Source organism: Agelaius tricolor, unplaced genomic scaffold (genome assembly GCF_023055355.1).
Source record: "Agelaius tricolor isolate 1412-34295 unplaced genomic scaffold, bAgeTri1.0.p SCAF_5, whole genome shotgun sequence".
NCBI lineage: Eukaryota > Metazoa > Chordata > Aves > Passeriformes > Icteridae > Agelaius > Agelaius tricolor.
In genome coordinates, this window is record NW_027269265.1 from 47124364 (window position 1) to 47134531 (window position 10168).

Consider the following 10168-nt stretch of genomic DNA (forward strand, 5'->3'; position numbering starts at 1 on the left):
CTTCCAGACAATTCTAAGAGCATGGTGAAGGGTTATCTGGGCTTAGCTTTAGGTGAGGGAGCAGTGCCTTTGAGCAAAGCAAGTGATGATCTAGCCTTTCTGCATCTCTCCCAAATCCAGCGAGAAAATTGGCCAGCAGAGCTGGGAAGAGGATGGACAGTGCTGCCCTTGAGGGTACCATGAAAGCTATGATCTGGGGACAACCTCTTGGTGGCTCTGTGGGGTGCTGGTCAGGTCCCACCATGTGTGCCTGCACGGGCCTCCCAGGCACAGCCTGTGAAAGCTTGCTGCACAGTCTGAAGAACAGCTGTGGCACTCCGGTGATTCCCACCCTATGCCCACACACCCACACCTTGTCACCGGTTGTTGAGACAGGAAGGGAAGTTATCCCATGCTTGCAGCTGGCAGCCCTTGGGAAATACCCTGTCTGTCTTCTGGGAGGTAAAAGTCCTTTTCTGAATGTTAGTCAGCAAACTATGCAGGGGAAAAGAAGGAGAGAGAAAGAAGTGTCTGCTGTGAGTCAGAAAGAGGGTTTCTCCCGAGGCTGCGGGATTACAGGGAGGGTGGGGTGAGGCTGAAAAGCGTGGCTGCTATAAGCAGACCTACATTCCACCAAGCCACAAGCATGAGGTATTGGAGCTCACAGGCCCAGAAACACAGTGGGATCTTCATTAGCTCTTTCCAAGACAGGAGGGCTTGCAATAAAACCTGAAGTGTCTGGTAATTTGATTGTCAAAGGCCACATCTTCCAAGACAAATGCTTTGGACCAGCTACAAAGTGTATAGCCAAGGTTGCTAGGGGAAGGCTGCTAAAAGAGCAGGTCTATTCCTCCAAAAGGGATTTCTTGGCAAGGGTTATATCCAAAGCTTTTTCACTAGTGCAAGATTGTCACGTTGGCAGGGGTTCCCCTCTCCCTGGCATCTCCTGCTTTCTCCCAGCACAGCTCTCTGGACTTCTACCCACACACCTGTTGTCTTGCTCTGTTATTGTGAAGCAGAAGTGTTTCAAACCTGCCATGAGCCAGCTTCTATGGATTTCCCGGCTCTCTACCTTCCCCTGTAATGTTGTTGGGTGTCCCTTCTAATAGAGGAGCCCTTCCTACTGAAGGGGACCAATAGTGGGTCTAAGAAGGGCTAAAGAAGGCTGGCAGCTGAGTCTTGGCTGCCAGAGCAGCTTGTAGGCAGCTGCTGTTGAAGGTCAGGGCTGTCCTGCCTTGGCAAGGCATGTGTAAAGCTGTCTGATATTGTCTGGTGACATCCAGAATCAGCATGTTGTGCACTTTCCATTTCCCACTGGTAACAAGGAATGGGTACCCAGTGAAGACTCACCACCGTGGCTGGGTGTTTTTCTGGGTTTATACCTGGTGCTATCTCAATGCACAGAAAGGCAGCAAAGAGGGCTCTTTCTTGCTCTTTGTCTCTTTTGAATTGATTCTAGGCTTAGGTTTCCCATAGCTTCTCCTGGCTAATGCTCATGTTGCCAGTGGGCCACAGTGCTGCAGAGGAAGGCCAAGTATCTGGCAAAGCCATTGCCAACAAAAAACAGAGGTTAAGGCTAGAACTCCTCTCCTGGTGAAGCTGAAGGCAGGGGTGGGCCTGCAGTGTTGCATTTTCTTACTTACTGTACTGACCTAGCTCAGAAGGGAGTAAGGAGGAATGTTGTTTCCTTGGTCCTAAAAGATAGTAATCTTTTAGTTTTATATAAGAAACAAAATTCACTCTTTCCCCTATGCTGAAATATGCAGATGTGCTGTGCACCTCTGCAGGCTGTGTTGGAAGGAATCACTGTGCTCTGTTTTAAATATTTGACAACCCCCTCATTAATTGTTGGAAAGACTGCCTGATAATTTGGTGGAGTCTGGAGCCTGCAGAATGTTACTGTGAGTGATATGTATCTGTATATCCTATAGCTCTGGAAGAACTGTTGAATGCTGTGAAGCTCTTGGCTTTGGAAAATCGCTTTTCAGGCACATTTTTTCCTGTAACTGAATTCCAAGTTTTTTAGCAACTCTGCCTCCCCTTTCTCTTCCTCATCCCCCTCTCAAAAGGGACATTTAAAGGAAGATACAACCATCTTCACACCATCTTCTCTCTGAAGGGAAACGGAGGTGACATTGAAGAAGAATTGTAAATCAAAGCAAGGGAGAGTTGTCTCCTTGTGTCCTACCTGAGGTGCAAATGGGACTGATATATCTTGGAAAGTTGTTCCACACTTATCATAAGACCCTGTACTCATTTACTCATGATTTTGCCAATCTCAAACTGTTCTCACTGTCGCTTACAGTGCCACACATGTGACTCAGGATAGATTTTTCTTGGGATGGTGTAATCTGAAATAGTTCGCTCATTTCCAGGAACAAGATGAGGAGAAAATTCCATTATTTTTCCTTTTGTGTTTGAAGAAAGACAAAATGCAATTTTTTTTTTTTTTTTTTTTTTTTTTTTTTTTTTTTTTTTTTTTTTGGTACTTCACCGAGGCAGCTGATTTCTTCTTTCTGAATGAGTCTGAGATGTCGTTGAGGAATCACTAGGAGGTAGAACTCACCTCTTTTTTAGTGCTGGCTGTTTATTAGGCATTCATTCCACCTAATTTGTCTGAACAAAGCTTTCTCCATCCTCTGTGGAGAAAGATGAGGGTGTTCAATCAGCCAATGTGAAAATAGGTACCTAATAGTAGTGAAATGAATTGCATCCTGGGGTTCATGACAGAGGTAGTTTAGAAAAATTGATTAAAACAGACTCCTCATTTTTAGACAGATGAGTTCAACCCTCTGAGACTGAGGAAGAGCCTGCTGTTTTTCCTATGAAAAGCTGATTGTTTTCAGCTGTGTTATATGTTTTGGAGAAGAGAAAACCAAAAATATATCTTAGTCTGCTCGTGGTGGTGAGAGTCTGGTAAATGCTTTGATGAGTCCACTTGAATAGTACATTGCTGTGGCACTTATCCCAAAAGCAAGAGAGTGCATTTCATCCCTGACCCTTCCTAATGACTCTCATGGCATCATGATTCTAGGGAGGTGGTGAAAAAGCTATCTGTCTTTCCTGCAGTCTTGGTGGCTTCATTTCTGGTGGTGCCCAGGAGGCAGGGAGGAGGTGTGCAATCAAACTTCAAATGCAGAGGGACTGCTGGGAGCTGAGTGTGGGGGGGAAGGCAGCAAAGGGAGCAGCTGGACACAGCAAGTGTGGCAAGGGAAGACAAGGGGGGAAGTGAGGACCAGCAGGAGGCCTGGGACTTGAAATGCTACTGAAAGTGAGAAGGGAAGAGGAGACTGATACCAGGAAAGGAACTGTACAGATGGAAAGTGAGATAGGAATTGCACATGTGAGAAGGAAAGGCAACTGAGGCCATTGATGGGGCAAGGAAGTTCAGGATGGTAAGCAGAAGTTCAAAATTCAAGAGACCAAGTCCTAGAGGATGAGAAATTAAGTTGTGGAGGCAACTGCACAGAATAAGGAGGACAAAGGCTGTGGCAGATAGGCAGAAAAATTCGACCTTGAATGGGCACCAGGGAAGAATGATTGGGGGTGTCCTGTAGAAAACACTGGCTGTGTCACAACCACGTTCAGGGCAACCAATTACTGCTATGTGAATAGCCTGGATTTTGGCACTTATGGGGCTTCTAGCTCTTGGGATATAATGCTCTTTGTGGATATAGAACAGTATAGACTGAATATATATCTTTTAATCTGGATTTTTCTCTCTGCTCTATTTCTTGTGCTAACCTTTCCTTGTTGTTTTTCTCTACTGCTTTTTCTAGCCTTTCAGAGCAAACTTTGAGCCCAAGAAGGTTTATGCTGAACTCTCAAACATATGCTGTTCAAATGGTGTGAAATATTGACTGAAGCATGCTCATCTTTCACTAACTGGAGTAAAGGTATGTATGAAAATGATTTCCAGGAAAAATACCCTTGAAAGTCTCAGGAAGAGCCTGTCACCTCTTTGCTAGGCACAGTCATTCCTTTCCAGCTGATAGCCCTGTGTTGGGTGTCAGCATTGTGCCTGTATCTTCATCTCAATGATTATCAAGCAAATGGTTAAAATCAAGGGGTTTTTAAGAGCAGAAGACCTGCCCCTGATCATCCAGCTCAATGAGACCAAGTGCAGCCTGTAACAAGGTCCAAGGTACAGCTTGATTTTAAACATCTGCTGAAGTGCTTTTGTACTTTGAGCTGCTGGGAAAAAGTTACTGGTATTCCTGGGTGGCAATCTGTAATTCACACCCTTGCAAGGGGTCAGCAGGAATGGGCAGCGTGCTTCTCCTGGCCTGGGAGCCTGTGGCTCGGTCTTGGTGTCTGCCTGGCCGCGCGTTTTGAGCCCCGGCCGATATTGCGTGTGCTTCCTGGACAATCCCGCCTTCTTACGCACTTGCTGTTCCCTGACCCGCTGGCAGAGCCGCTTGCCCCCATTATTCATCCTGACACGCTCTGCAACGCACAGAGCCAGCCTGCGGCATCCAGCCTGCAAATCTCCCCAAGGCTGCGGAAGGGGGAAAAAAAAAATAAAAATAACCTGCAAGCATAAGGACATGCACGCAAACACGCTTTTCATGTGTTTTCACACACTATCTGCGCATGCAGACATTTATGCCTGCTCATCTGCACACACATATGCATTTTTTGGATACTTGTATCTCACCGGATGAAAATCCGAGAGTGGAAAATGTGTTGATAAACATAAGGGAGCTCTTCAGGGCCTTTGATTTGTAGCTGCATCTTGTAGCTGCTTTCCAGTGTTAGGGTAAGATAGGGAGAGGAAAGAGAGAAGGGAAAGCAAGAGGGCGAGGGTAAAAGGAACAGAGTAGAGGGAAAAGAGCAGGGGTGGAGAGCAAAAAGGTGGGGGTGAGAAAGGAAAAGGAGAAGTACAGATAGCAATGCTGCCAGAGTTTGTATACCTTAAAATCTGAAAGGTCCAAAAGTTCTTGACCTATATTCCCTGTTGCAGAAGTGTAGTACAATAACGCACCATGGTTTGTTTAAAACATGGAAACTTGACTTCATTCTTATGTTTCAGAGAAAGATTTCGCAATGGTGCTAAGGAGAGAAACCAAAAAAGATTTAGCTGTTCCCCTTTACAATCTCCCTCCCTCTGCCTTTTGGTGTGCTTGAAATCAAACCCACTTGCTTCTGAAATATTGTAGCATTGCTGTTTTGATGGAGCTAGGCTTGAATTAAAAGTTAAAAAGAAAATCAACCTCAAATCCACTGGGAGGGGATGCTGGTATTTATTATAAAGTGGGTTTATAGACTGAATGGTTTGACATCTCATATACAGTCTGGTGGAAGCACATGCTGCGGAGCGGTCTGCAAGGGGACAGCTATCACATGGTGCTCTGACTCATTCAGATGGATTTTGGTTTCTCTTTGCTGCTTTTTTTTTTACATTTCTTTCATTTAATTTGGAAGGGACAGAGTCAAGTGCTCAATTGCAGGGTCTGGTGCACTAATGGAATAAACAGTATTGTGGACATGTTGGCAAAATCTCAATTTGACTTGGCTTTGCTGGTCTCCAAAGAGTTATATTATTGGTTATTTATGAGCATGCAGATGACCTTTGGGCAGTGGGGAAAATGTTTATGAATCTAAAAGGCTTTGCAAACTCTAGCACAAAAGCTTTTTTTGTCCAAAACAATGTGAACTGTGACTTCTTCATCATTCAGCCTTGTTTGTTCTCTTCTATTAAAAGTCTTCAGTCATCTATTTGTGCTGTAGAATCAAACCATGTAGTGCAGGTGAGCAGTCACATGCCCTGGATAGCAAAAAGTAAAAAATCCAAGTGAAAAAGGCATGTGAGTAGCTCCAAGAGAGCAGCTGGGTTTGTTCAATGGGCTGGTGAAGGCTGGGTTATGCAAAGAAGTCAAAGGGAGTTAGGTGATGCTGACCCATTATAGTTGTGGACTTCCTAACCTGCAGGGATATAGTTTTGTTGAATTTGTAGATTTAGTTGGGCAGAATTAGGATCTGTTTGTTCACAATCTGGAAGTGTAAGAAAAAGCCCAGCCAGTGGCTGAATTTCCCATAAGTTCTGCTGATAATAACTTCTGCAGTTCTGCTCTCTGCATCAAACATTGGGTTGCCCTTTTTTTTTTTTTTTTGCATGTCATGTCAGGAAGTTGAAAATAGATGGGGAGCATCCACCTCATTCACTTCCTTTTGAAAGTCATAGAGGTTATTGTTTTCCACCCTTAATTTTGTCAGTGTTTTTTACTTTTCTGTTGCGAATGCCACAGCATTATTTGAGTGCCGTTCCAGGGTCAGGATTTGCAGTTAGAAAAGGGCTCTCAAAAAGCAATTAGTGCATCCTACTTGCAAAAAGTCTGATTCGTTTTTACATGCTTTCTGAATATGCTGTCTTTGCCCTTTGTATTGAAGACCAAAGTATGCCACACTGGGGATTTTTAGTGTTTAGTGTTTTGCTCCCCCCCAAAGAAAGCCAAGAAATGCTAGCTATTGAACTTCCTTGCACCTGGCTTCAGTTCTCAGAATAAATCAGAGCAGCCTAAAGCTTATTATAAATTATTCCTGGTTACTGGTGACTCCTGGAGAGTCAGACACAGATCAAAGAGAAATAGAAAAACAGTTCAGCCACAGCTTCTTTTCTTTTCTGTGGCTGAAACAAGTTTAGGTATCACAGTGACTCTATGCCTTGTTGGTTTCTATTTTTTGGGAGGATCCTTGACCTATGGAGTAAGACAGCATTATGTGTCTGCTTTGTGCTGTCTTGTCTCTAATTTTTTGAAACACTTGTCTCTAAATTTCTGAAAATGGACTGCAAAGTTTAGGCAGGGCCTAATCCTGTTTAAGGCACATGGGTGTCCTGTTTGTGGCCAGGGTTAGCAATGTTATCCAGGGCAGAGTGGATTTTATGCTCATTGTACCAGTATAAGGCTGGAGAATTTGTGGAGCTCTCTGGTAGGACAGGAGTAGCAGTGAGAGCAGAGTCCATCTTGATTTCTCCTGTTATCTGTGGTGCCATTGCAATGTTGAGAGGAAATAAGGCACACCCAAAAATACTAAGAGGATGTATGCAGTGTGCATAATCTTATCATGCATGATGTGTCTTGGAATAGCAGAAGGAGAGATACCCTTTGGGTGAACATGTCAACTTCATTGTTCTGATGTATGTCCATAAGTATTCCTCTTCAAAACCTTGTCCCAAATGCCTTCCCCTCCTAGATAGCTGTGGCTGTATGATTAGGGCAACCTGTGACCTGCTGTCAGAAAGATGTAAAAAAATTTATTGGGAAGGAAACTAGCAACAAGGGTTGTCAATTCTGGGGCAATCTTCCTGTGTTTGATGTTTTTTCTTCTCCAAAGACTAAGTTCCTGGGGTCAAAGGATTTATATGAGATCTGTACGTTTGAGTTCAGAAAAAAAAGCAACCAAACCGCGCCTTTATACACGCAGAGTTTGATGGCATAAATCTTAAAACCTCAGAAAAACAGATGGCAAAGAAAGGAAGGTCTGTCTTTTGGGGTTTTAAATAATAAAGGGCTTGTGATTATTTAAAGCTGGTCTCTGTGTTTTGAACGTGTCTTGCGACATTTGGATGGGTGGAACTTGCAATGCTGACCAGGCACCTATAAAATACCTAGATTGCTCCCTAGAACATGCCTTGCTATAGGCAAGTATAATAAAACCCAGGGTGTAACCCTCACCTGTGTTTCAAAGCTAGATTAAAAAACCTCTCATATGTTCAGTCATGCTTTCCATGTGGGAGTCTCGCTGTAAAGCCATTCGAGCATTGGGATGGCTTGTTTTCCCTCTCTTTTAGCAAACCATCCACTGACTTCAAGCTCTGAGAACCAGAGCAAGGAAAATCAAACAGGGAGATGAAAGAGTGGGAAGAGACACTGTTTTTGCCTGCTTGCAGCAGAGGGTGTTCACTGCAGAGGGTGTGACAGCCCTTTGCAGTGGTCCTTGGGGCTTGTCCCACGGGGGGAGAGCTGGCTTGCTGGATGGAGGCCTTTGATCTGTTCCTGAGCACTGAAATGTGCTTCCTGATGAGGAGGGGGAGAGAAGCTGGAAAGGATTGGAGGGAAAGGAAAGATGTGACAATTTCTCAGGGTTGCTTTGGCTCCCACACAGCCTCTGCAGTTGGGCTGCCCAGACCTTTCCTCCCTTAGCCTTCAGCTGGCCATGGCTGGGCTGTGCCTGCCATGGGTCTGAGGTCCAGGGCAGAAGTATAGGTCAGAGCAAATAGTCTGATTCTTTATTTTATGCTGGTTTTCGTGTTGCCTAGCACTGCCACCATGCTGCACACAAGCCTCTGCCCCTCCTAGCTATTGTCCCCACCTCCAGGTGATGGGCAGCTACCTCTCTGCTGGTGGCCTTTGAGGGACAAGGAGCTGCTGGCCCTGAGTGAAAGGATGCAGGTTCTGTGAGTCTGTCTGTGTGCTGTGCAGCTGGCACATGCACCTAGAGCATCTCTTCTGCATTGCTGTAGGGGCTCTATCCCCACTGGTGACTGGAAAGAGCAGACTGCTCTGGCTGGCAGCAGTGCTTGGGAGCATGCACAGCTCACAGTCTTCTCCTCTCCTTCTGCCTGCCTGGGGTGGGAGCACTCATTGTCCTGCCAAGTTTTCCTGCTGCTTGCCACTGTCTGTGCAGGTGTACCTCACCAGGGAGGTCTTGTGCCACTTGGTTGTCTTGCTTCATGTTTGTGTCCCATATCACTACAAATAATTCAGAGGCTGTTCTCCGCCTCGTTGATTTGCTGTCATGCATTACAGTGTCATCAGGTCTGGATTCAGCACAATTCGTTCTTCTTTTCTCCCCGGCAGATGCTGCTGAATGGTTTTCAAATGTTAAACCCAGGGCTGTAAACTTGTAGCATGGTGGAAATGGCTGTTGTCAAGGCTTTTACTCTATCTGACTCTGTCAAAGATTTTCTGCTGGTAGTTACTCAGGAGAGCCCTGGAGGAAACCATCCCTCACTTTCCTTTCAGCCCCTTTGTAATTCTTGGTATAATAAATGTGTTAAATAGCTGGTGTCTGAGAAGCATGACATTTTAAGTGCTTCACTTAACTAAGCCTGCTTCATATGATGGCAAGGTCTTGCTGCATCATTTGTGGTGTTGTTCTAATACTAGGCTGACACTGCCAGATGTCACATAAATGCCACTGAGGTGGCATCTGCTTGATGCTCACTTGCATGGTCATTCAGGGGAGGATAATTCAAATGCTAGCATCTGAAATTAAAACACTGGCCTTCATAGAGAGCTTTCACAGACCAGGAGGTATCACGACCTCAGATTTACAAAGACAGCTATGCTGCCCTCCCTGATCACCTTGCACACAGCAGTAAAGCCCAGGAGGGGAGAGGTTTCTCCTCCAGCAGCCTGAAATGCCCACAGAGCAGCTGAGGGAGCGATCTGTCTTGTTTACAGGCGAGCGAGGGATTTGGGTGTGCGTGTGTCTGGCTGGCTGCTGCTGAGTGCATCTCTTGGACTGCCTGGTGGGGCCATCTTTGAGCAGCATGCTTTTCAGGCACAATTCTGCTTTTTATTAGAGCAAACTGGCAGGGGAGGAAACAGGGATGGTATGTTATGTGTTACTGGGCTAAGGCAAGGGAGCTGGTGGCGATTCTTTCTTTAATAGAAACCAGCTTCCAAGCAGACAGAACAGACCTTGATAAAACTTCTTTTCCTGCAGAGGACTCTGTACAGCCCTCCTCTTGGATCCAGCCCAAGGTTTTGTCACAGTTGAGTTCTGGAGGCTGTTTTCTCCTCCATCCACCAGGTAGCTAGCCTCATTCTCCACCACAGGGAGTAACACCAAGGAAAATTTTATCTAGCCCTACCTTTGCTATTTGAACTTCAGAGCTCAGTTTGTTGTTTTAGCATTTCTCAGGGCAGTTTTCTGCTTGTGAAGTTTTGCAGAATTGCAAGTCAGGTATCTTCAGGCAAATGCTTTGCAAACTTCCTGCATGGATTCCCATCATCTCCCTCAGTGATCATCCTCGTGGCCAGAAGTGATCACAAAGTCTCATCATTTAGTCTGACACACTGCAGCACTGATCACAGAGGTTTGTGCTGGGATCAGGCAGTCTCCCCTCTGTTTCTACATTTGTCCTGGGCATTTGACAGCTGGGCCCAACAGACGGCTCTCACTGTTTGGGATCCTGAGGGAAGGATGCTGTGCTGTTGTAAGGTAAAAAGGAGAAGAAGGT

General features: G+C 45.4%; 1 long non-coding RNA gene across 1 annotated transcript in view; it reads left to right on the forward strand.

Annotated features, from left to right (window-relative positions):
• The window catches only part of LOC139590703 (uncharacterized), a 33467-nt gene extending 29592 nt beyond the window's left edge, over nt 1-3875 (forward strand). Inside the window, exon 4 of the long non-coding RNA XR_011679407.1 lies at nt 3759-3875. This is a non-coding gene — a long non-coding RNA (uncharacterized lncRNA). The remainder of the gene's footprint in view (nt 1-3758) is intronic.
• The last annotated feature ends 6293 nt before the right edge of the window (nt 3876-10168 follow it).